The following is a 21181-nucleotide window of genomic DNA, read 5'->3' as shown; positions in this document are numbered from 1 at the left end:
CTGAGAAAACCATAATTCAAAAAGAGTCATGTACCAAAATGTCCATTGCAGCTCTATTTACAATAATCCGGACATGGAAGCAACCTAAGTGTCCATCATCAAATGAATGTATAAAGAAGATGTGGCACATATATACAATGGAATATTATTCAGTCATAAAACGAAGCGAAATTGAGATATTTGTAGTGAGGTGGATGGACCTAGAGTGTGTCATACCGAGTGAAGTAATTCAGAAAGAGAAAAACAAATGCTGTTTGCTAACACATATATATGGAATCTAAGAAAAAAAAGATCATGAAGTAACTAGGGGTAAGATGGGAATAAAGATACAGACCTACTAGAGAATGGACTTGAGGATATGGGGAGGGGGAAGGGTATACTGTGACAAAGTGAGAGAGTGGCATGGACATATATACACTACCAAACGTAAAATAGTAGCTCGTGGGAAGCAGCCACATAGCACAGGGAGATCAGCTCGGTGGTTTGTGACCACTTAGACGGTTGGTATAGGGAGGGTGGGAGGAATGGAGACACAAGAGGGAAGAGATATGTGAACATATGTATATGTATATGTATAACTGATTCACTTTGTTATAAAGCAGAAACTAAGACACCATTGTAAAGCAATTTTACTCCAATAAAGATGTTAAAAAAATGATTTTTCTCTGTCATTTGGCCTCCTCTGTCTCCCCACTGTTCATTGTGTATCTGTTTTATGCATCAACCAAACCTCCCCTTCAGCAAAAACAGCTGCTCAACCATAAAAAGCAACACTCACCTTGTACCAACAAGACAACTCCTTGAAAGATAACATTTCTTCTTGTTTTTGTAAGTGGTCACGATGACCCACCACTTTGTACTTGCAGATCTGTATTGTGTAAACTGTCAATAATATGTCATTTAACGTACAGCTCTCTGTCTGAAAAAAACTTATATAACTGTGTTTTGCCTTCTAACAAGTAGAACTACTCTTGGAGCTTTCTGAGATGTTGTTTCAGGGTTACAAGCCTCAAGTTGGCTTGAATAAAATTTTTCACTTCTTTCTTAGAATGGCTGATTAGTTTTTTGTTGACAGTGTTATATACTGGTCAGTGTAGTAAGCAGTAATTAATACTTGGGGTATTATACTGAGACTCACTTTATTTCAAGTACAACATTAAAACCTGGACAGGTTAACAGCACTTAAAGTAAAGCAGCAACACATGGGACTATATTTACCTTCTGATGTGGTCATAGTTTATACTCAATATTAATTGTTAATATTTTTCATTTAACAGTTTATTGATTGGTTGTACTTTGTTGCATATTAAGATATGAGTCATCAAGTATTTGCTGATAAACTCAGGGAAACCTAAAAAAAAATTCCCTCAGGAAATTGCAGAAAATGTGGCTCCCAATTATAAAGCTGGGTCTCATTATCTAAAAAGTGGGTCTGTGATTTCTAATGATTTTATTTTCCTATGTTATGTTGTTTTTGTTAGGGATTTTATATGCATTTCTTTGCAACTATGTGAAATCAGTAACCAACTTAACCATTCTGTTATTTTGTACTACTAGTATTTCTTCATTATTTAATCAGACTATTTCCTTGTGATACCAATTCAATGGCTGTCACTTCAATAAGCATTCATTTAGGGTTCATTGTGTACTTGGCACTGTGTGCCAGCCTTTCTATTGTTTTATTTATTTATTTTTGACAGACATGCAGACCTAGGCATTGTTTAGTCCTAAAATTCTTCAAAAAATACTGTCAATATCACTTATTTCTTTAGCCATGTCACCAAATTAAAAAATAATTATGAGTATCCCTTTGTACCAGATATCCTTTTAGCAATATATTATGAATTAATAATCATAGGTGATAAGACTCCCTATACCCATAACAATTCTTGCCTCTCCACTGTCAACCATCTAAAAGACTGGGTCTAAAGTGCAAATAACATAGATTTGAGTAAGTTCCTTTCCATAAAAGACCATCGGGTTTAATCTTGTTATATTGTACATCCCTCTTTTCTTCAGGCAACATAAGAAGTCCAAGTCTTACAGGTGCAGAGAACGAAAGTATGGGCAACAAATGGGGAACGCAGGGGTGGTGGGGTGATGGTGGTAGGATGAATTGGGAGATTGGGATAGACATATATAAACAAAGATGTATAAAATAGATAAGTAATAAGAATCTGCTGTATAAAAAATAAATTAAAAAAAATGAAACCCAAGTCTTCCAGCTCATTCATTATCACCAAGTTATTTTTTTAACATCTTTATTGAAGTGTAATTGCTTTACAATGTTGTGTTAGTTTCTGCTGTATAACAAAGTGAATCAGCTATATGGATACATATATCCCCAATCACCTTTCTGTTGCATCTCCCTCCCACTCTCCCAATCACCTCTCTCTTGCATCTCCCTCCCACTCTCCCTATCCGACCCCTCTATGTAGTAACAAAGCACCGATCTGATCTCCCTGTGCTATGTGGCTGCTTCCCACTAGCTATCTATTTTACATTAAGTAGTGTATATATATGTTAATGCCACTCTATCACTTCAACCCAGCTTACCATTCCCTCTCCTAATGTCCTCAAGTCCATCTTCTACATCTGCATCTTTATTTCTGTCCTGCCCCTAGGTTCTTCAGAACCATTTTTTTTCTTAGATTCCATATATATGTGTTAGCATACGGTATTTGTTTTTCTCTTTCTGACTTACTTCACTCTGTATGACAGACTCTAGGTCCATCCACCTCACTACTAATAACTCAATTTCATTTCTTTTTATGGCTAAGTAATATTCCATTGTATGTATATGCCATGTCTTCTTTACCTATTCATCTGTTGATGGACACTTAGGTTGCTTCCATGTCCTGGCTATTGTAAATAGTGCTGCAATGAACATTGTGGCACATGACTCTTTTTGAATTATGGTTTGCTCTGGGTATATGCCCAGTAGCAGGATTGCTGTGTAGTATGGCACTTCTATTTTTACTTTTTTAAGGAACCTCCATACTGATCTCCATAGTGGCTATATCAATTTACATTCCCAGCAAGAGTGTAGGAGGGTTCCCTTCTCTCCACACCCTCTTCAACATTTATTGTTTCTAGATTTTCTGATGATGGTCATTCTGAATGGTGTGAGGCCATATCTCATTGTATCTTTGATTCGCTTTTCTCTAATGATTAGTGTTGGTGAGTATTCTTTCATGTGTTTGTTGGCCATCTGTCTGTCTTCTTTGAAGAAATGTATATTTAGATCTTCTGCACATTTTTGGATGGGGTTGTTTGGTTTTTTGATATTGAGCTGCATGACCTGCTTGTATATTTTGGAGATTAATCCTTTGTCAGTTGCTTCATTTGCAAATATTTTCTCCCATTCTGAGGGTTGTATTTTCATCTTATTTATCATTTCTTTTGCTGTGCAAAAGCTTTTTAGTTTCAATAGGGCCCATTTGTTTACTTGTGCTTTTATTTTCATTACTCTAGGAGGTGGGTCCAAAAGGATCTTTCTGTGATTTATGTCATAAAGTGTTCTGCCTATGTTTTCCTCTAAGAGTTTGATAGTGTTTGACCTTACATTTATATCTTCAATCCATTTTGAGTTTATTTTTGTGTATGGTGTTAGGGAGCATTCTAATTTCATTCTTTTACATGTAGCTGTCCAGTTTTCCCAGCACCACTTATTGAAGAGGCTGTATTTTCTCCATTGCATATTCTTGCCTCCTTTATAAAAAGCAAGGTGACCATATGTGTGTGGGTTTACCTCCGGTATTTTGATCCTGTTCCATTGATCTATATTTCTGTTTTTGTGCCAGTACCCTATTGTCTTGATTACTGTAGCTTTGTAGTATAGTCTGAAGTCAGGGAGCCTGATTCCTCCAGCTCCATCTTCTTTCTCAAGATTGCTTTGGCTATTTGGGGTCTTCTGTGTTTCCATACAAATTGTGATTTTTTTTGTTCTTGTTCTGTGAAAAGTGTGATTGGTAGTTTGATAGAGATTGCAATCTGTAGATTGCTTTGGGAGAATTAATCATCTTCACAATGTTGATTCTTCCAATCCATGGACATTGTATATCTCTCCATCTGTTTGTATCATCTTTAATTTCTTTCATCAGTGTCTTATAGTTTTCTACCTATGGGTCTTTTGTCCCTTTAGGTAGGTTTATTCCTAGGTATTTTATTCTTTTTGTTGCAATGATAATTGGGAGTGTTTCCTTAACTTTTCTTTCAGATTTTTTCTCATTAGTGTATAGGAGAGCAAGAGATTTCTGTGCATTACTTTTGTATCCTGCTACTTTAACAAATTCATTGATTAGTTTTAGTAGTTTTCTGGTAGCATCCTTAGGATTCTGTAGGTATAGTATTGTGTCATCTGCAAGCAGTGACAGTTTTACTTCTTTTCTGATTTCAATTCCTTTTATTTATTTATTTTTCTTCTCTGATTGCTGTGGCTAAGCTTCCAAAGCTACCTTGAATAATAGTGGTGAGAGTGGGCAACCTTGTCTTGCTCCTCATCTTAGTAGAAATGGGTTCAGTTTTTCACCTCGGAAAATGATGTTGGCTGTGGGCTTGTTATATATGGCCTTTATTATGTTGAGGAAAGTTCCCTCTATGCCTACTTTCTGGAGGGTTTTTATCATAAATGTGTTGAATATTGTCAAAAGATTTTCTGCATCTATTGAGATGATCATATGGTTTTTCTCCTTCAATCTGTTAATATGGTGTATCATGTTGATTCATTTGCATACACTGAAGAATCCTTGCACCCTGGGTTAAACCCCACTTGATCATGGTGTATGATTCTTTTAATGTGCTGTTCGATTCTCTTTAGTAGTATTTTGTTGAGGATATTTGCATGTATGTTCATTCAGTGTTATTGGCCTGTAGTTTTCTTTCTTTGTGATATCTTTGTCACTTTTTGGGTGATGATGGCCTCTTAGAATGAGTTTAGGAGTGTTTCTCCCTCTGCTATAGTTTGGAAGTGGTTGAGAAGGATAGGTGTTAGCCCGTCTCTAAATGTTTGATAGAATTCACCTGTGAAGCCATCTGGTCCTGGACTTTTGTTTGTTGGAAGATTTTAAAACCCCGATTCAATTTCAGTGCTTGTGATTTTTCTGTTTATATTTTCTACTTCTTCCTGGTTCATCTTGGAAGCTTGTGCTTTTCTAAGAATTTGTCCATTTCTTCCACGTTGTCCATTTTATTGGCATATAGTTACTTGTAGTAATCTCTCATGATCCTTTGTATTTCTGCAGTGTCAGTTGTTACTTCTTTTTCATTTCTAATTCTAGTGATATGAGTCTTCTTTTTTTTCTTGATGAGTCTGACTAATGCTTTATCAATTTTGTTAATCTTCTCAAAGAACCAGCTTTTAGTTTTATTGAGTTTACTATCATTTTCTTCATTTCTTTTTCATTTATTTCTGATCTGATCTTTATGATTTGTTTCCTTCTGCTCACTTTGGGTTTTTGTTGTTGTTCTTTCCTTAATTGCTGTAGGTGTAAGGTTAGCTTGTTTACTTGAGATTTTTCTTGTTTCTTGAGGTAGCATTGTATTGCTATAAACTTCCTCTTAGCACTGCTTTTGTTGCATCCTGTAGGTTTTGGGTCATTGTGTGTTCATTGTCATTTGTTTACAGGTATTTTTTGATTTCCTCTTTGATATCTTCAGTGATTTCTTATTTATTTAGTAGTGTATTTTTTAGCCTCCATGTGTTTGTATTTTTTACAGTTTTTTTCCTGTACTTGATATCCAGTCTCATAGTGCTATGGTTGGAAAAGATGCTTGATAAGGTTTCAATTTTCATAAATATACCAAGGCTTATTTTGTGACCCAAGATATGATCTATACTGGAGAATGTTCCATGAGCCCTTGAGAAGAAAGTGTAAGCTGTTTTGGTTTTGGATGGTATGTCTTATAAATATCAATTAAGTCCATCTGGTTTAATGTATCATTTAAATCTTGTATTTCCTTATTTATTTTCACTTTGGATCATCTGTCCATTGGTGAAAGTTGGGTGTTTAAGGCCCCCACTATTCTTGTGTTACTGTTGATTTCCCCTTTATGGCTGTTAACATTTGCCTTAAGTATTAAGGTGTTCCTATGTTGGGTGTGTAAATATTTACAATTTTTATATCTTCTTGGGTTGATACCTTGATCATTATGTCGTGTCCTTTTTTGTCTCTTGTAATAGTCTTTATTTTAACGTCTATTTTGTTTGATATGAGAATTGCTACTCCAGCTTTCTTTTGATTTCCATTTGCATGGAATATCTTTTTCCATCCCTTTACTTTGAGTCAGTATGTGTCCCTACATCTGAAGTGGGTCTGTTGTTGACAGTATATATACAGGTGTTGTTTTTATCCATTCAGCCAGTCTGTGTCTTTTTACTGGAACATTTAATCCATTTACATTTTAAGTAATTATTGATATGTATGTTCCTATTACCATTTTCTTAATTGTTTTGGGTTTGTTATTGCAGGTCTTTTCCTTCTCTTGTATTTCCTGCCTAGAGAAGTTCCTTTAGCATTTGTTGTAGAACTGATTTGGTGTTGCTGAATTCTCTTAACATTTGCTTGTCTGTAAAGGTTTTAATTTGTTCATCGAACCTGAATGAGATCCTTGCTGGGTAGAGTAATATTGGTTGTACGTTTTTCCCTTTCATCACATTAAGTATGCCCTGTCACTTGCTTCTGGCTTGCAGAGTTTGTGCTGAAATTTCAGCTGTTAACCTTATGGGGATTCCCTTGTATGTTATTTTTTACTTTTCTCTTGTTGCTTTTAATATTTTTTCATTGTATTAATTTTTGATAGTTTGATTAATGTGTGTCTTGGCATGTTTCTCCTTGGATCTATCCTGTACAGGACTCTCTGATTTTCCTGGACCTGTCTGATTATTTCCTTTCCCATATTAGGAAATTTTCAAATATAATCTCTTCAAATATTTTCTCAGTCCCTTTCTTGTCCTCTTTTTGTTCTGGGACCCCTATAATTCGAATGTTGGTGCATTTAATGTTTTCCCAGTGGTGTCTGAGACTGTCCTCAATTCTTTTCAGTCTTTATTCTGCTCTGTGGTAGTTATTTCTGCTATTTTATCTTCCAGATCACTTATCTGTTCTTCTCTCTCTCTTATTCTGCTATTGATTCATTCTAGAGAACTTTTAATTTCATTTATTGTGTTGTTCATCATGGTTTGTTTGCTCTCTTATTCTTTTAGGTCCTTGTTAAACATTTCTTGTATTTTCTGAATTCTATTTTCAAGATTTTGGATCATCTTTACTATCATTATTCTGAATTATTTTTCAAGGAGATTGCCTATTTCCTCTTCATTTGTTTGGTCTGGTTGGTATTTACTTTGCTCCTTCATCTGCTGTGTTTTTCTCTGTCTTCTCATTTTGCTTAACTTACTTTGTTTGGGGTCTCCTTTTCACAGGCTGGTGGTTCATAGTTCCCGTTATTTTTGGTGTCTGCCCCCAGTTGGTATGGTTGGTTCATTGAGTTGTGTAGTCTTCCTGGTGGAGGTTATCGGTACTTGTGTTCTGGTGGATGAGGCTGGATCTTGTTTTTCTGGTGGACAGGACCATATCCGGTGGTGTGTTTTGGGGTGTCAGTGAAATATTATGCCTTTAAGCAGCCTCTCTGGTAATGGGTGGGGTTGTGTTCCTTTCTTGTTTGTTGTTTGGCATAGGGTGTGAAGCACTGGAACTTGCTGGTCATTGAGTGGATCTGGGTCTTAGTGTTGAGATGGAGGTCTCTGGGAGGGCACTCACCAATTGATATTACATGTGGCTGGGGAGTCTCTGGTGGTCCAGTGTGCTGTACTCAGCTATCCCTCCACAGAGGCTCAGGCCTGACACCTCACCGGAGCACCAGGACCATGTTAGCCCCACGGCTTAGAAGAAAAGGGAGAACAAAGAAAGAAAAAAAATAAAATAAATAAAATATGATAAACTTATTAAAATAACAAATAAAAATATTATTAAAAAATATATATAAAAATAATTTTTAAAAAAAGAAGAGAGCAACCAAACCAGTAAACACATCCACCAATGATTACAAACACTAAAAACTATTCTAACATAAACATAAAAATCAGAAACTAGTCAGTAGCAGACAGCAAACCCCAAGGTTACAGTTGCTCCCAAAGTCCACCGTCTCAATTTTGTGATGACTGGTTGTCTTTTCATGTATTCCACAGATGCAGGGTACATCAAGTTAATTGTGGAGATCTAATCCACAGCTCCTGAGGATGCTGGGAGAAATTTCCCTTTCTCTTCTTTGTTCACATAGCTCCTGGGTTTCGACTTTGGATTTGGCCCCACCTCTGCATGTAAGTCGCTCTCTGGTGTCTGTTCTTCGCCCTGACAGGAGGGGGTTAAAAGAGAAGCTGATTAGGGGTCTCTGGCTCACTCAGCCCAGGGGGAGAGAGGGATACAGAATGCAGGGCAAACCTGATATGGCAGAACCCAGAGTGATTTTGCAACAGCCTGAGGCATGCATTGTTTTCTCCTGGGGAAGTTATCCCTGAATCATGGGACCCTGGCTGTGGCAGGCTGCACAGTTTCCCAGGAGGGATAGTTTGGATAGTGACTTGTGCTTGCACACAGGATTCTTGTTGGCTGCAGGAGCAGCCTTAGCATTTCATCCCTGTCTCTGGTGTCTGTGCTGATAGCTCTGGCTTACGCTCATCTCTGAAGCTCATTTAGGCAGTGTTCTGAATCTCCTCTCCTCGTGCACCCTGAAACAATGGTCTCTTGACTCTTAGGCAGTTCCAGACACCATCCCATTTAGCTGTGGTGCACTAGCCACCTTCAGGCTGTGTTCACGCAGCCAAGCCCAGTCCTCTCCCTGGGATCTGAACTCTGAAGACCGACCCTCAGTTCCCAGCCCCCACCTATCACTGCGGGTGAGTAGAACAACTTCTCAGACTGGTGAGTGCTGGTCGGCATGAATCCTCTGTGCAGGAATCTCTCCACTTTGTCCTCTGCACCCCTGTTGCTGTGCTTTTCTCTGTGTCTCTGAAGCTCCCCCCACCTCCCACCCCCTGTTTCCACAGGTAAAGGGGCTTCCTAGTGTGTGAAAACTTTTCCTCCTTCACAGCTCCCTCCCAGATGTGCAGGTCCTGTCCTTATTTTTTGTCTGTGTCTTTTTCTTTTCCTTTTGCCCTACCCAGGTACATGGGGAGTTTCTTGCCTTTTGGGAAGTCTGAGGTATTCTGCTAGAGTTCAATAGGTGTTCTGTAGGAGTTGTTCCACATGTAGATGTATTTTTGATGTATTTGTTGGGAGTAAGGTGATCTCCACATCTTACTCTGCTATCTTGAAGGTCCTCTCATCACCACGTTTTTATCCTCATTTTTTTTCTGAGCATCTTTTAGTTCGATTCAGGATCTCACCATTCCCCATCTCAGCTCATCAGACTCTTTCGCTATGCCCCCTGGAACTCATATTGACAGAGTAAAATCACTTATTGTATATTTTGCTAGAGTCACCATAAGAAGTACCCCAAATTGGGTGACTTAAAAAACAGAAATGTGTTTTTTTGGAATTCTAGAGGCTGAAAGTCTAATACTAAAGTGTTGGTCAGGTTGGTTTCTTCTGAATAAATGGCTTGTAGTTGGCCATCTTCTCCCTTGTGTCTTCACCTGATCTTCCTACTGTAACTCTCTGTGTCCAAATTTCCTTTTCATATAAGGACACCAGTCATATTGGATTTGGGCCCAGCACAATGACCTTATTTTAAGTTAAATGCCTAGTTAAAGACTGGATCTCCCAATATGGCCACATTTTGAGGTGCTGGGTATTAGGACTTCAACATATAAATTGTTGGGAGAGCACAAATCAGTGCATAACACCTATATATACAATTTCTTCTCTAAGCATGCTATTTACCTCTTTCTATAGTTTAAATCCAGCTCTCTCTTAAATTCCTGCTTCCTCACATGTGTTTGCTTGTTTATTTTTAGTAATGTTTTTGCTACATAGCTGTATACGTATACAACAGAGCCTGGTAATGGAGTAGTTATCTTCCTTCCCATGGTCACAGCCTAGACTTTATTATTACCAAAATTTTAACACCTTAAATATTGTAATTTTGCATAGTACACTCTTTGACAGCCCACTCTAGAGTCCACATTTCAACATTTTCCCACCAATTCTGATTACCAATTGACCATATCATTTTCCCACTGCCTATACTCTGTCCTATGTCTTTCCTTTTCAACTCAGCTTAGATTTCTTTCTCTTTCTGTTATGCTAAACTGACCAAATCCCAACACTATTAAACCCAAGAATTTTCTGACTATTCACTAGCATTTGAGAAGATTAATAAGGCTAGAGACATATTCTAATGTGGTAATGGTACTATTTTAAATTAAGGACCTAAATTTGAGGTGGCCCTTATAACAGCAAGCATTCTTACATTATTTACCTGATCAGTTCTTTTTTCTACTCTCTGAGTTATTTTCATACATTTTCTTTTCTCCTTACACTTCCTACAATCTCTTCCTTAGTCTGTTTCAGCTGATGATCTCATTGACTATTTTAATTGAGGAAAATAGAAACTATCAGAAGAAAACTGTAGTGAGCTGAATAATGTCCCCTCTCTTTCCCCAAATATGTCAATGTCTTAATCTCCAGAACCTGGGTATGTCATCTTATATGGCAAAAGGGATATTGCAGGTGTGATCAAGTTAAGGAGCTTAAGGTGGGGAGATTATCCTGGATTGTCCATGTGGCCCCAATGTACTCGCAGGGTCCTTACAAGAGGGACCACAGAAGGAATCAGAGTCACACAGTAGGGGATGTGAATGTGGAAGAGAGAGGTTGGAGAGATGTAAGGAATGCACACCACCTCTGTAGATGGAAAGCAAAGAAATGAGATTCTCCCTTGAAGCATCCAGAAAGAAAGTAGGCTTACTGAAACATTGATGTTAGACATCTGACCTCCAGAACTGAGAGAGAATAAATGTGTTGCTTAAAGTCACTAATTTTATGGTGGTTCACTACAGCAGCAGTAGAAAACAAATATAAAATCCACATCAGTTTTTGATTCTCAGTTCTGTTATAGTAAACCCCTTTCCTTCTGCCTGTGGTCTATTCCTCATTGTGGCGTAGGATTTCATCACCTATCACCTACTTCAAGGTCTTCATTTCTATGGTTTACACCTCAATTTTTTAACACATTAACCTTTGTTTAAGATTATTTATAAGAGCATACAAATGTGCCACAATATCACAATATTTTAAAACAAAATCCCCTTCAATTTCTTTTTCTGGTCTTTCTTAAAATAAAACTCATCATTTCTTGCCTCCTGTCTCTCATGACCCAAATCCAATAGGTTTTCATTTTTACCCACTTTTCCAATCAGCTTTTCTTAACATCACCAATGACTTTCAGGTGTCTATATTTCTGAATTCTAAATTTGCATTAGTCATATCTCCAGAGATCAGTCTTCCATCTCTTCTCCTCTAGGACATTATAGATATTTCAAAATTATGTATAATATATAGTAGGCTATTTTATATGTGAATTTTCTTTTAGAGAGATAAAAAGGGTTTTAGAAATGTGTTCTAACATGAGGGTGACGGTCATGATTGTGTTGAAATCATAGTCATAAATGATCTCACATTCCCTTGGCATGCAAAACCTTCTATAGCTTATTAACTTTTAAAATCTTTCTACTCTAATCTAGATTCATACTTTTAACCAACTACTTGACATCTCCAATTATGTTTCTAATAGGCATCATAAATGTAAATTCATGTATTTAAAACCATTTCCCTAACAGACTAAGTCTGCAAATCCCTCTTTTACAAAACAATTCCACTAGTTCAGGGAAGACACCTAGAATTCATCCTTGATTCCATATTGTCAACACCCAAGTCCACCACTTAACAAGTTCTTTCTGCCTTATCTTCTTTCTTTTCCATATCTCTCAATATTTCCAAGTATCTTCTCTCAGTTTTTCTTTTTAATAGTTTTTGAAGAAGTAACAACTTTTCTTTTTCTCTACTTTCCCTTTTGGCATCCATCTAGAGCCTGGGAGCCTGGGTTCTGGGTGTACAGGATAATCCCCATCTCCTTTGTTTGAATCCTTAACTGAACAAGCAAGAAAATTCATGGGAGCTTTTTGTTGTGCAATTAAAATCAGATAATAAAGACTAAGACTCTTTTTGTATAACAAAGTGTAAGAGATATGCTAAGAGGCTTACCATTTTTTTTGTAAATAGCCCAATTAGATTCTGAATATTCTAATGAGAATTTTCTTCCTTCGTTCACTTCTTCCCCTTCCCTGTATCTGAAATCTTCTTCCACCTATCCAGAAAAGAAAAACAAATCAAAACAAAACAAAACAAAACTCAGAAAAACAACAAAAAAGACCCATGGAGATTAGAATAATTGATCACCAGCACTTAAGTGGCAAGACAAGGAAGGAATGAGGAATGGGAGGAAGGCACTTCTTCATTCAATAGATATTTATTGACCTCCTACCATATTCTAGACAGTATTCTGTTGCTAGAGATACCATGGTGAATCACAGAGTGTTTGTGCTGTAAGGAGTTAAGAAATATTAAAACAATTCAGAAGGTGATAATTTCTCTGAAGGAATTAGGGTATCCAGCAAGGAGGGGGGTGCTCTTTTAGATAGAGTTACTAGGATGCCTCTCTGAGAAGAAGATGACTTTTGGAAGAGACCTGAATAATGAGAAGCTACCTATTTAAACCTCATTAGAGGAAAGTTGATGGATTCGAGAACCAAGCAAAGTGTGCTTCAGGAAGAACATAAAAGTCAGGAAGGACTGCATAGTCAATTGAAGAGGGGAAGGGTAGGAGAGAGGCTGGACCACAGATCATGATGGCTGTTTTAGGCTTTGGCAAAGAGTCTGAATTTCATTATAAGTGTGAGGGGAAGCTACCAGATGGTTTTAAGAAGGGAAAAATCTGATACATTAAAAACAAAAAGAGAATATGTCCTCTTTGTGGAGAATAAGTGATAAGGAAACACTAATGATTGTAGAGAGACCAATTAGAAGGCCATCATGGCAGTTCAGTGAGAGTAGATGGTGTTTTTGTTCTAAAGTGGTAATATTTAGGTGGTAGGAAAAGAAGTCTTTTGGGATTTACAGGATTGTGTGGGAAGAGGAAATGAGAGAGGAAATGCATGGAGTCTGGGGAGGTGGGTCTCCCTGAGAGCTTAGGTATGAGTTGCTTTGTGGGTTACCATAGGAGAGCAAGGTCTCACTTGCATTTTGAAAATCAGGAGCAAGGGTAGATATTGATGTGATAAGATGCAGTAGGCACTCCTAAGTCTACACCTGGAGTGGATTTCATAAGAGTTATAATAGTTTAAGCTCCAAATAAATGCTTCCTTTACACATCCCTCTGGATTCTATGTGGGAAAGTCCTTTTTGATAATGGACTATACAGTCTGATATTAAAGGCCAGGGGGTTGTTTTATAGGACATTTGTCTGGATTGTTGAAATGTCAAAGAGTGGGACACTGGTAACTGTAATATTTTAGTCATGACATGAATGACTCAAGTTCCTTTATGATACCTGTCAGGCTTCTGGAAGCTTGATTGAAATAAGTGAGCTCATTAAGTCCTATTCCAATTTGGATGGCAATAAAGTACCGTTTAGCTAAATTCTCCATACCTGGCCTCTGGGTTAATGTCAAATAGATATTATATCATCAAATAGAAGTAAGATGGCACAGGTAGTCAGTCTCCAATTAGTCTGACATGTCAAGCTCCTGATGGAAAAGAGGTGCTTTGGAATTAAATTTATATAACTTCGACTTCTCTGATTTCCTAACATTGCAGAAGTGGAAGGGAAAATTGCAGGGAAGGACATAAACTGGGAATCAATGGTTCTTTCTCCATTAATGGTACATAAGTGATAACAATAAGAACAGAATGAACATAGCTGCCAGTATTCAAGACATTTTAGGGACTATTCAAGAGGATCATTCTGTTAAAGGTCAATAATTTAAGGACCAGATAAAAGAAAAGCTAACAAATGACATTATATTAAATTCTCAAGCTTATTTCTATTCAGGGCACTATCCAAGAAATCTAGAAAGATGATTATATATTTGGAATTTCAGTCACTAATCACACAGCTGGAATATGGATGTTCTTGTGGCCTTGTAGAAAGATAACAATTTTCAGTGATGGTTTTAAAGAACATTACCAGATACTTATTTCTAAGGATGGTAAGAAGATAATCTTTATTTGTCATGGGGTACTTTTTTTAAAATTTACTTTTGGTTGCACTGGGTCTTCATTGCTGCATGTGGGCTTTCTCTAGTTGTGGCAAGTGGGGGCTACTCTTCCTTGCAATGTGAGGGCTTCTCACTGTGGTGGCTTCTCTTGTTGCAGAGCACGGGTTCTAGGTGCATGAGCTTCAGTAGTTGCAGCATGAGGGCTCAGTAGTTGTGGCTCATGAGCTGTAGAGTGCAGGCTCAGTAGTTGTGGTGCACAGCCTTAGTTGCTCCACGGCATGTGGGATCTTCCAAGACCAGGGCTCAAACCCGTGTCCCCTGAATTGGCAGGCGGATTTTTAACCACTGTACCACCAGGGAAGTCCATGGGCTACTTTTTAATTTTATTATTATTATTTGCAGTTCAAAAGTACCTTGTTTCAGCATCTCCATAACCTCATTACCTTTCAGAGATGTTGAAAGAAAAGTAGTTAGGAATAAGGACTGTTGGGAGAAGTGGTATGGTTGATATAATCATTTCTGGAAGGAATTTACAAGAAGATGAAAAATGGCTCTTTAAAGGTTTAACCACAGTGAGAAAACAGTGCTGAGACTCATTTCTAACTGTGGATTATGATGCAATTCACAAGTCTCTGAAGTAATTTATTGAACAGGAGTTGAGTAGGAGTTTCACTAAGCAGATATTCTGAATTCTTCTGAAACAACTAGCAAATGCTTCTGAATTTAATTTGCTAACTCCAACAAACATTAATACCTGTCTGGAAGGACTGGAGGTAGAATGATACCAGAAAGCTGGTTGGAAAAAAAAGAAACTCAGAATTTTCAGTAGTCATAGATAATTTGACAGCCAGCTGGGATACACCACTCACTAAACTAGTGTTAAAGTGGGCTATCCCAGACACATTTAAGGACTTGGTGGAGAGGTTACCATTTGAAGTGTCGACTTAGATGATTGCCTTACTTCATGTTCCCTTATCAACGTCAGATTGGACATAATACTGAGGGGTAAATCTTGGTGACTATAATCAGTATTTGTTGTTTTTCAGAATGAACAGAGAATATACATGCTATTGGTCTTTCTCTTAATAAGTGGACACCTTTCTAGTGAGGTATTGCTAGTTATCTAGAAAGGCCAGGAGAATGATAGGTTACAAAAATGACAGCAGCCTGGCTTGAGTAACTAAAGCCCTTCAGTGATATTCCTTCATTCTTTCAGTAGATTGGCAAAGAGCCTACTGTGTCAATTTGCAAGCACAGAGAGTAGAGGATGGGAAGAAGTAGGCCCTTCAAGTAGGCATATGACCCTTCTGAGATGTGGGAGGGCAGGTCTGCCTTGAGAAATGTAGATTATTGTCACACATTAATGAGATATTATATAAAACAGTGGTTCTCAAACTGTGATGATTTTTCCCCTTTTCCCAAAGGGGACATTTGGCAATGCCTGGAGACATTTTAAAAAAATATTTTAATTAATTTTTATCAGAGTATAGTTGATTTATACTAACTGGTATAGTTAAAGGCAATGAAGACTAGATAAATCCTAGAAATATTGTTTTGGAACAGTACAGTCAATATCTATGCAATATCTTTGTAGCTATGGATCATTTAACTCATTATTCTATGCATATCTCTCTGTTAAGTATTTGACAAAATAATGAATAACTCCTTTCTCTATGGTTGGCCTAACTTTTAGTTATTTTGAATAAGCCATGAAGCAGATATTTAGGACAAGAGAAAGCTAGCAACCAATGGGTCTCCTGTAGTCTGGACATTGTCAATACTCTCTCCAAGTCCAAGGATTGACAGTGAAGGCAGCCAGTCATCACCCTATTAGATCTTTGCGGCAGTTTCAAAGGCAGGTCTCTTGTTTTTAAATGGCAACAGTAAACAAAATCTGTCACACATTTGGCCAAGAAATTCTCATACAAACTTTGTAAGCTTCACATGTTCCACTTAATTTAATTATATGATATTCATCTTTCTGAGAAAGGTATACAAAGATTTTCTGTGAGTGCACTTGAGAACCAGAGTTTAATCTGATAATTTTATGTTTTCATCTTTTCCCAAGATACAGAAAAATCTATTAAATCTATGGTGTGGGTTAAGGAGACCTTGTCCTTCAAAGCAGATTTTAACCAAAGACTTCCTACTCCACCCACCTATAATAAGAAAGCCTCTATTTTGGAGGTGGCTATTGTGATGAAAGCTTTTGTAGGTTTATGTTGGCTTCTTAGATCCATTCAGAGCAATGGAGAAGTTTTGCAATATGACCACAGTGGGTATTGTCATTTACCTAGAATAATAAAGGTATTGAGTATTCCATATCTTCTCCAAGAGGATGAAGACACTTGTCAGAATCTTATTAGATAGGCTAGAAAGATTCCATACAGAACAAAAGCTCTTAAAATAATATCCTAGGCCATATATAATGTCTCAAAATGTTGTCACCTGGTTTCTTAGCCCATTTGTTCAAGTTTGGATGAGAGTTCTAGATGATGTTACACTTATGCTTCAAATTACGATAAAGGCTTGGTGGGACTGAAGCATGGCACTCCGTATGGAGATAAACCAAGGATACCACAAGGATCATTTTTGTTGGTGGGTGCTTTAACTCTGGGAAAGAACATTAATGTGGCACCACTCAGATGTTGTGCCAGGAGCTTTAGACTTGTGAAGACATTCAAGTTTTTGTAAATTAGCAAACCACTGGAAAAGGGCTGTGCTTTTGATAATCGATAAGTAAGAGCCTTCCAAATGATGAAGTACAGCTGGGTTTGGACTGTGCTTATTGGAAGAGTGCATCACAAAAACTTCTACCTTCTGGTGAAATGTGGGGTGAAGGTAAACCTACGGTGCTGTATTCTGGGCCAAAGAGAACTTTTCTCTAGCTCTTGGGGAGAACAGAGTGGTGATGAGGCAGTGAAGAGACAGGACCTCTCAGACCAAACTATGGAATGGTTACAACATGATTTATCAAAAATTAACATCTACCTTGCTCATTACCCATTAAGGAGCAGGTGAAATGAACCAAGCAGGAAAGAAGAGCAAGTCCCAAGGCCTTGTCTCACCGGGGGCAAGGGAAGGAGGCCATGTATGGATGACTTGAGAAGCTGGGCCTGAAGCAAAGTTGCATGTCCAAGAGTAGAGACAGTAGGAGTAATGGTAAGGGGCATGATTTGAAATATGTGTAGTAGATACATTTCCTAATGCTTTGTGTTTAATTAGTAGGAGATTTGAAGGGGGTGGAGCTGGTATCAAGAAATGAAATCAGTTCCTTCCTGCTTTCCAATGAGAGAGGATACATTTTGGAGGTAGAGATGATAAGTTTAGCTTTAGCCATATTTAATTTGATGATCCTGAAATACATCCAAATAGAAATGTCTGGAAGACCTTGGAAAACACACTTCTGAATGTTAAGAGAAAGATCTGGGCTCCAGCTATGCTAGAAATTATGATGGAAACCTTGGAGATGGATGCTTTTCTAGGGAGATTGCAAGTAAAGTGGACCTAAAACAAAGCAGATGGCTTGGTAACACTGGCCTTTTAAATCTAGGCAGAACAGAGGAACCTGAACATGAACTAAGGAAATAATTCAGAGTTACAGAAACAAGAAGAGGAGACTTCAGGGTCACAAATGTCCAAGAAAGAAATGTCAAGGAACAAGGAGCAGTAGTGTCAAATGCTGCATAAAAGTCAAGTAAGGTAAAGACTAAGTGTCCAGATGATCTAGCAAAATTAATGTTAAATTTGATGAGAGAAAATTCAGTAGATTGGTGAATATAGTGGTCAGATATCTGAATGTCAAGTGAGGAAGAGGGAACAATGTGCATACACGACTTCCAATAGGCTGTAAAGGGGAGGAGAGAGACAAGGAGTCATCGGAGAAGAATATGGTGTTGACAGAGAATAACTGAGTTTGAGAGATGAATGAGTATGTTAAATATTCTAGAGGAATGAGAAGTAGAGATGGCTTACTGAAGACACAAAAGAGAATGCAATATTTAATGAGAAGCTGATAAAGGATAGAAGTGGAGTAAATCAGGTTGACATATTTAGTAAAAAATTAAAACAAAAATCCAGGATGTCTCAAAAAAGTTGAATTCCAGGTAAACAATAAATATATTTTTTTAGTATAAGTATATACCAAATATTTCCAGGGACTTAACATGAAAACAAAAATTATCTGAAATTCAAATTTAATTGGGAATCCTGTATTTTATTTAGCAACCCTTAGAGATACAAATCACAGGTGAAAGATTAACTAGATTAAAAGACATTTTCTGTTATGACAAAATGTGGCTTAAGTTTAGGTCTCACAGCAGGAAGTTATCACAGAATTCCTTCTAGTAACTTCTGTTTTCTCTGTGAAGTGAGAAACAGGCCACTGGTTAGGAAAGAGGCATGGTGTCAGTATTATAGATTTGAAGGAAATATAGGAGGTTTGAAATAACTGCTATAGAGAATAGGAGAAGAAATTGATTAGGAAAACATAAAATTATCTCCAGACACATTGAGAGCTTAATTGACATCAGGGATCTTGAATTGATAGAGATAGCAATCCATGCAGGTAAATGTCACTAATCTGCTGAGGAGGGTCAACTGGCAAATGGAGCTGCCAATACTGAGAAGAGGATGGGGGACATGCCAGAGCAGTAATCCAAGTTGGGCAATGAGGCAGTCAAAGGAGTGGGGAAGGAAGTAGAGGAGTCCAGGAGTGAATATGGCATGAAGACAAAAAGCAAGCAAAGAAGTTAGAGATACTGAATGACTGAGCTAACTGGAGGCTGCAATATAAAAATGGGATGTTAGAATTTAATATTGGAGGTGTAGCTGTTTTGGGTAATGATAAATTCTAGCTGGGGCCATGAAAAAAGAAACTGAAGAGGAGAGGAGGTGAAACTTACTAGAGATGAAAAGGTAAAAACATAAAGGTATTGAGGATTTTTTTTTTGAAAGAGCATATGAAAAGCTCCTCTTCATCCTTGGGCACCTTGAGGTGGGTAAATGAACAATACGTTCATTAGGACACTGCTAGCTGCTGTAACAGAAAAGCATCCAAAAATTCATGGCTTAACATAAAAAAAAATATTTATGTGAATACATGTAAATATCCCAGTCATCACCTCTAATGACCAATTTTCCTCCAAGAGGTGATTTAGGGACCTGGGTTCCTTCCAGCTATGGCTCTATTACCATCCCATCAGGTGGTTTCCAAGGCTTCCCTAGAGTGGTCTCCATTACTGTCAGAAGGAAAGGGAATAATTCTTTGGAAGCTTGCACATAGGAAGTTTTTAATGGTTTGGGACTGGAAGCAACACTCAACACTTTTCCTACATGCATTGACCCAAATGCAGCCACATGGTCATGCCCAACTGCAAGGGCTGTGAGGACCTGTGGCCAAGAGGAAAAGCAAAAAGGTATAGATGAACAGGTAAACCGCCTCAGGCTGCTTCCACCTGTGAGTGTTTCAGGGCTAGTAGTGTCTTCAGGGAGAGATTGTACTTAAGGAGAGATGTTAAATAAAACTTCAGTGAAACCAGAGGTCTGCATGGAAAGGTGAAGGAGGGAGAAGCACTGTGAGGCCAGGTTAAGAGAGCAGAAACACAGACCATGCTGGGATGGCACAGACACCTGGAGGTATTTACATCCTGGTTGAGGATCAGAGTCACCTAGATTTGCTAACAAGGTTTTCAAAGGACTTAATCTCTGTTCCCGTGGGCTTGAGCATTGTTTCTAGAAACCTAGAATACCCTGGGCAAAGGAGTTTGGGGTCAAACCCTCAAGGTACTGTGGCACTGAATTTGAGTGTGAAGGCCAGGGCTTTGTGCCTCTGAGGTAAGTTTCACCTGCTGCCACATGGAGTCCATTATTTTAAATCTTTTGTAATGTATTCTGTTGCATTCTATTACATTAAATTCAATTTTACATAATGGCTTGCTGTGCTGTTCTCCTTTCCCAAGGTATATGTCCTTTAGGAACCTCAGATTATGTAGGTATAACATTTATAGTTGATTAAATATATTTGTGGCTACTTCTATAAAAATGGGCATCCATCCCATTCGGGGTTAGGAATGTGACTTCCAGTTATAATTTTGTTCCAATGGAAAATAAGATGTGAGTATCATTATTTCAAATTACAGTTCCTTTTCCAATAATTTAATCTTCAATATATGTCAAGACTATTTTTAGAGGATAGAATGTTAATAATATACTATTAAAAAGAAGACAAAATTTAACTCAGTATAAGACAAGTTATTAGTAGTACTTGTGTAAGTTCTTAGTTGAATGAGAAAAATATTTCTCGTTTTAAATTGTTTTTGAAGAGGAGAGACTTCTTAGACTCATGTATTATACTTACTACACTTTGAAATTAAACAACACCATATTTTTGAGAAATAAAAAAGTATATACAACCATTTATTAATTAATTTGTTTTCTCTTCAGTCACTGGGTCATTACTATACATATGATGTTTTCCACATACAAGGTTCTTTGATCTTTTATTTATAATCAAGTTACGGAGAATGAAGAACTAGAAAACAATAGCAAACAATCAAGAACAAATTGAAAAAAAAAAACAGGGTTTACTCATATTCCACAGGAACACATTTTCTAAAGTTTGGATGAACAATAACCAAAAACTCATTCTCCCAAACATATATTTTCATATTCTACATCTATTTCCTCCTCCCAATCTCTTCTGAAACCTCTATGTATTAGTTTTATCAACTAAAATGTAACTGACTTAAGTAGACTCTGGCTGAATTTGGATCCTTCGTCTTTTGTAGTAGCTGATGGTCATACTTTATCTATTATTTTTTCTACATACTGTGATTCCATAAATACTTTTAAAAAAATGTAACTGAGAAGAAAGAAAAACCACACCTATGTCTTCAATAAGATCTCCACTTCCATTAAACCCGTGGCTATTTTTTAAATGACATTTTAAAAGGACTAAAAGAATAAAAG

Source organism: Mesoplodon mirus (genome assembly GCF_964341445.2).
Source record: "Mesoplodon mirus genome assembly, chromosome: 17".
Classification (NCBI taxonomy): domain Eukaryota; kingdom Metazoa; phylum Chordata; class Mammalia; order Artiodactyla; family Ziphiidae; genus Mesoplodon; species Mesoplodon mirus.
Note: the sequence above shows the minus strand (reverse complement) of the source record.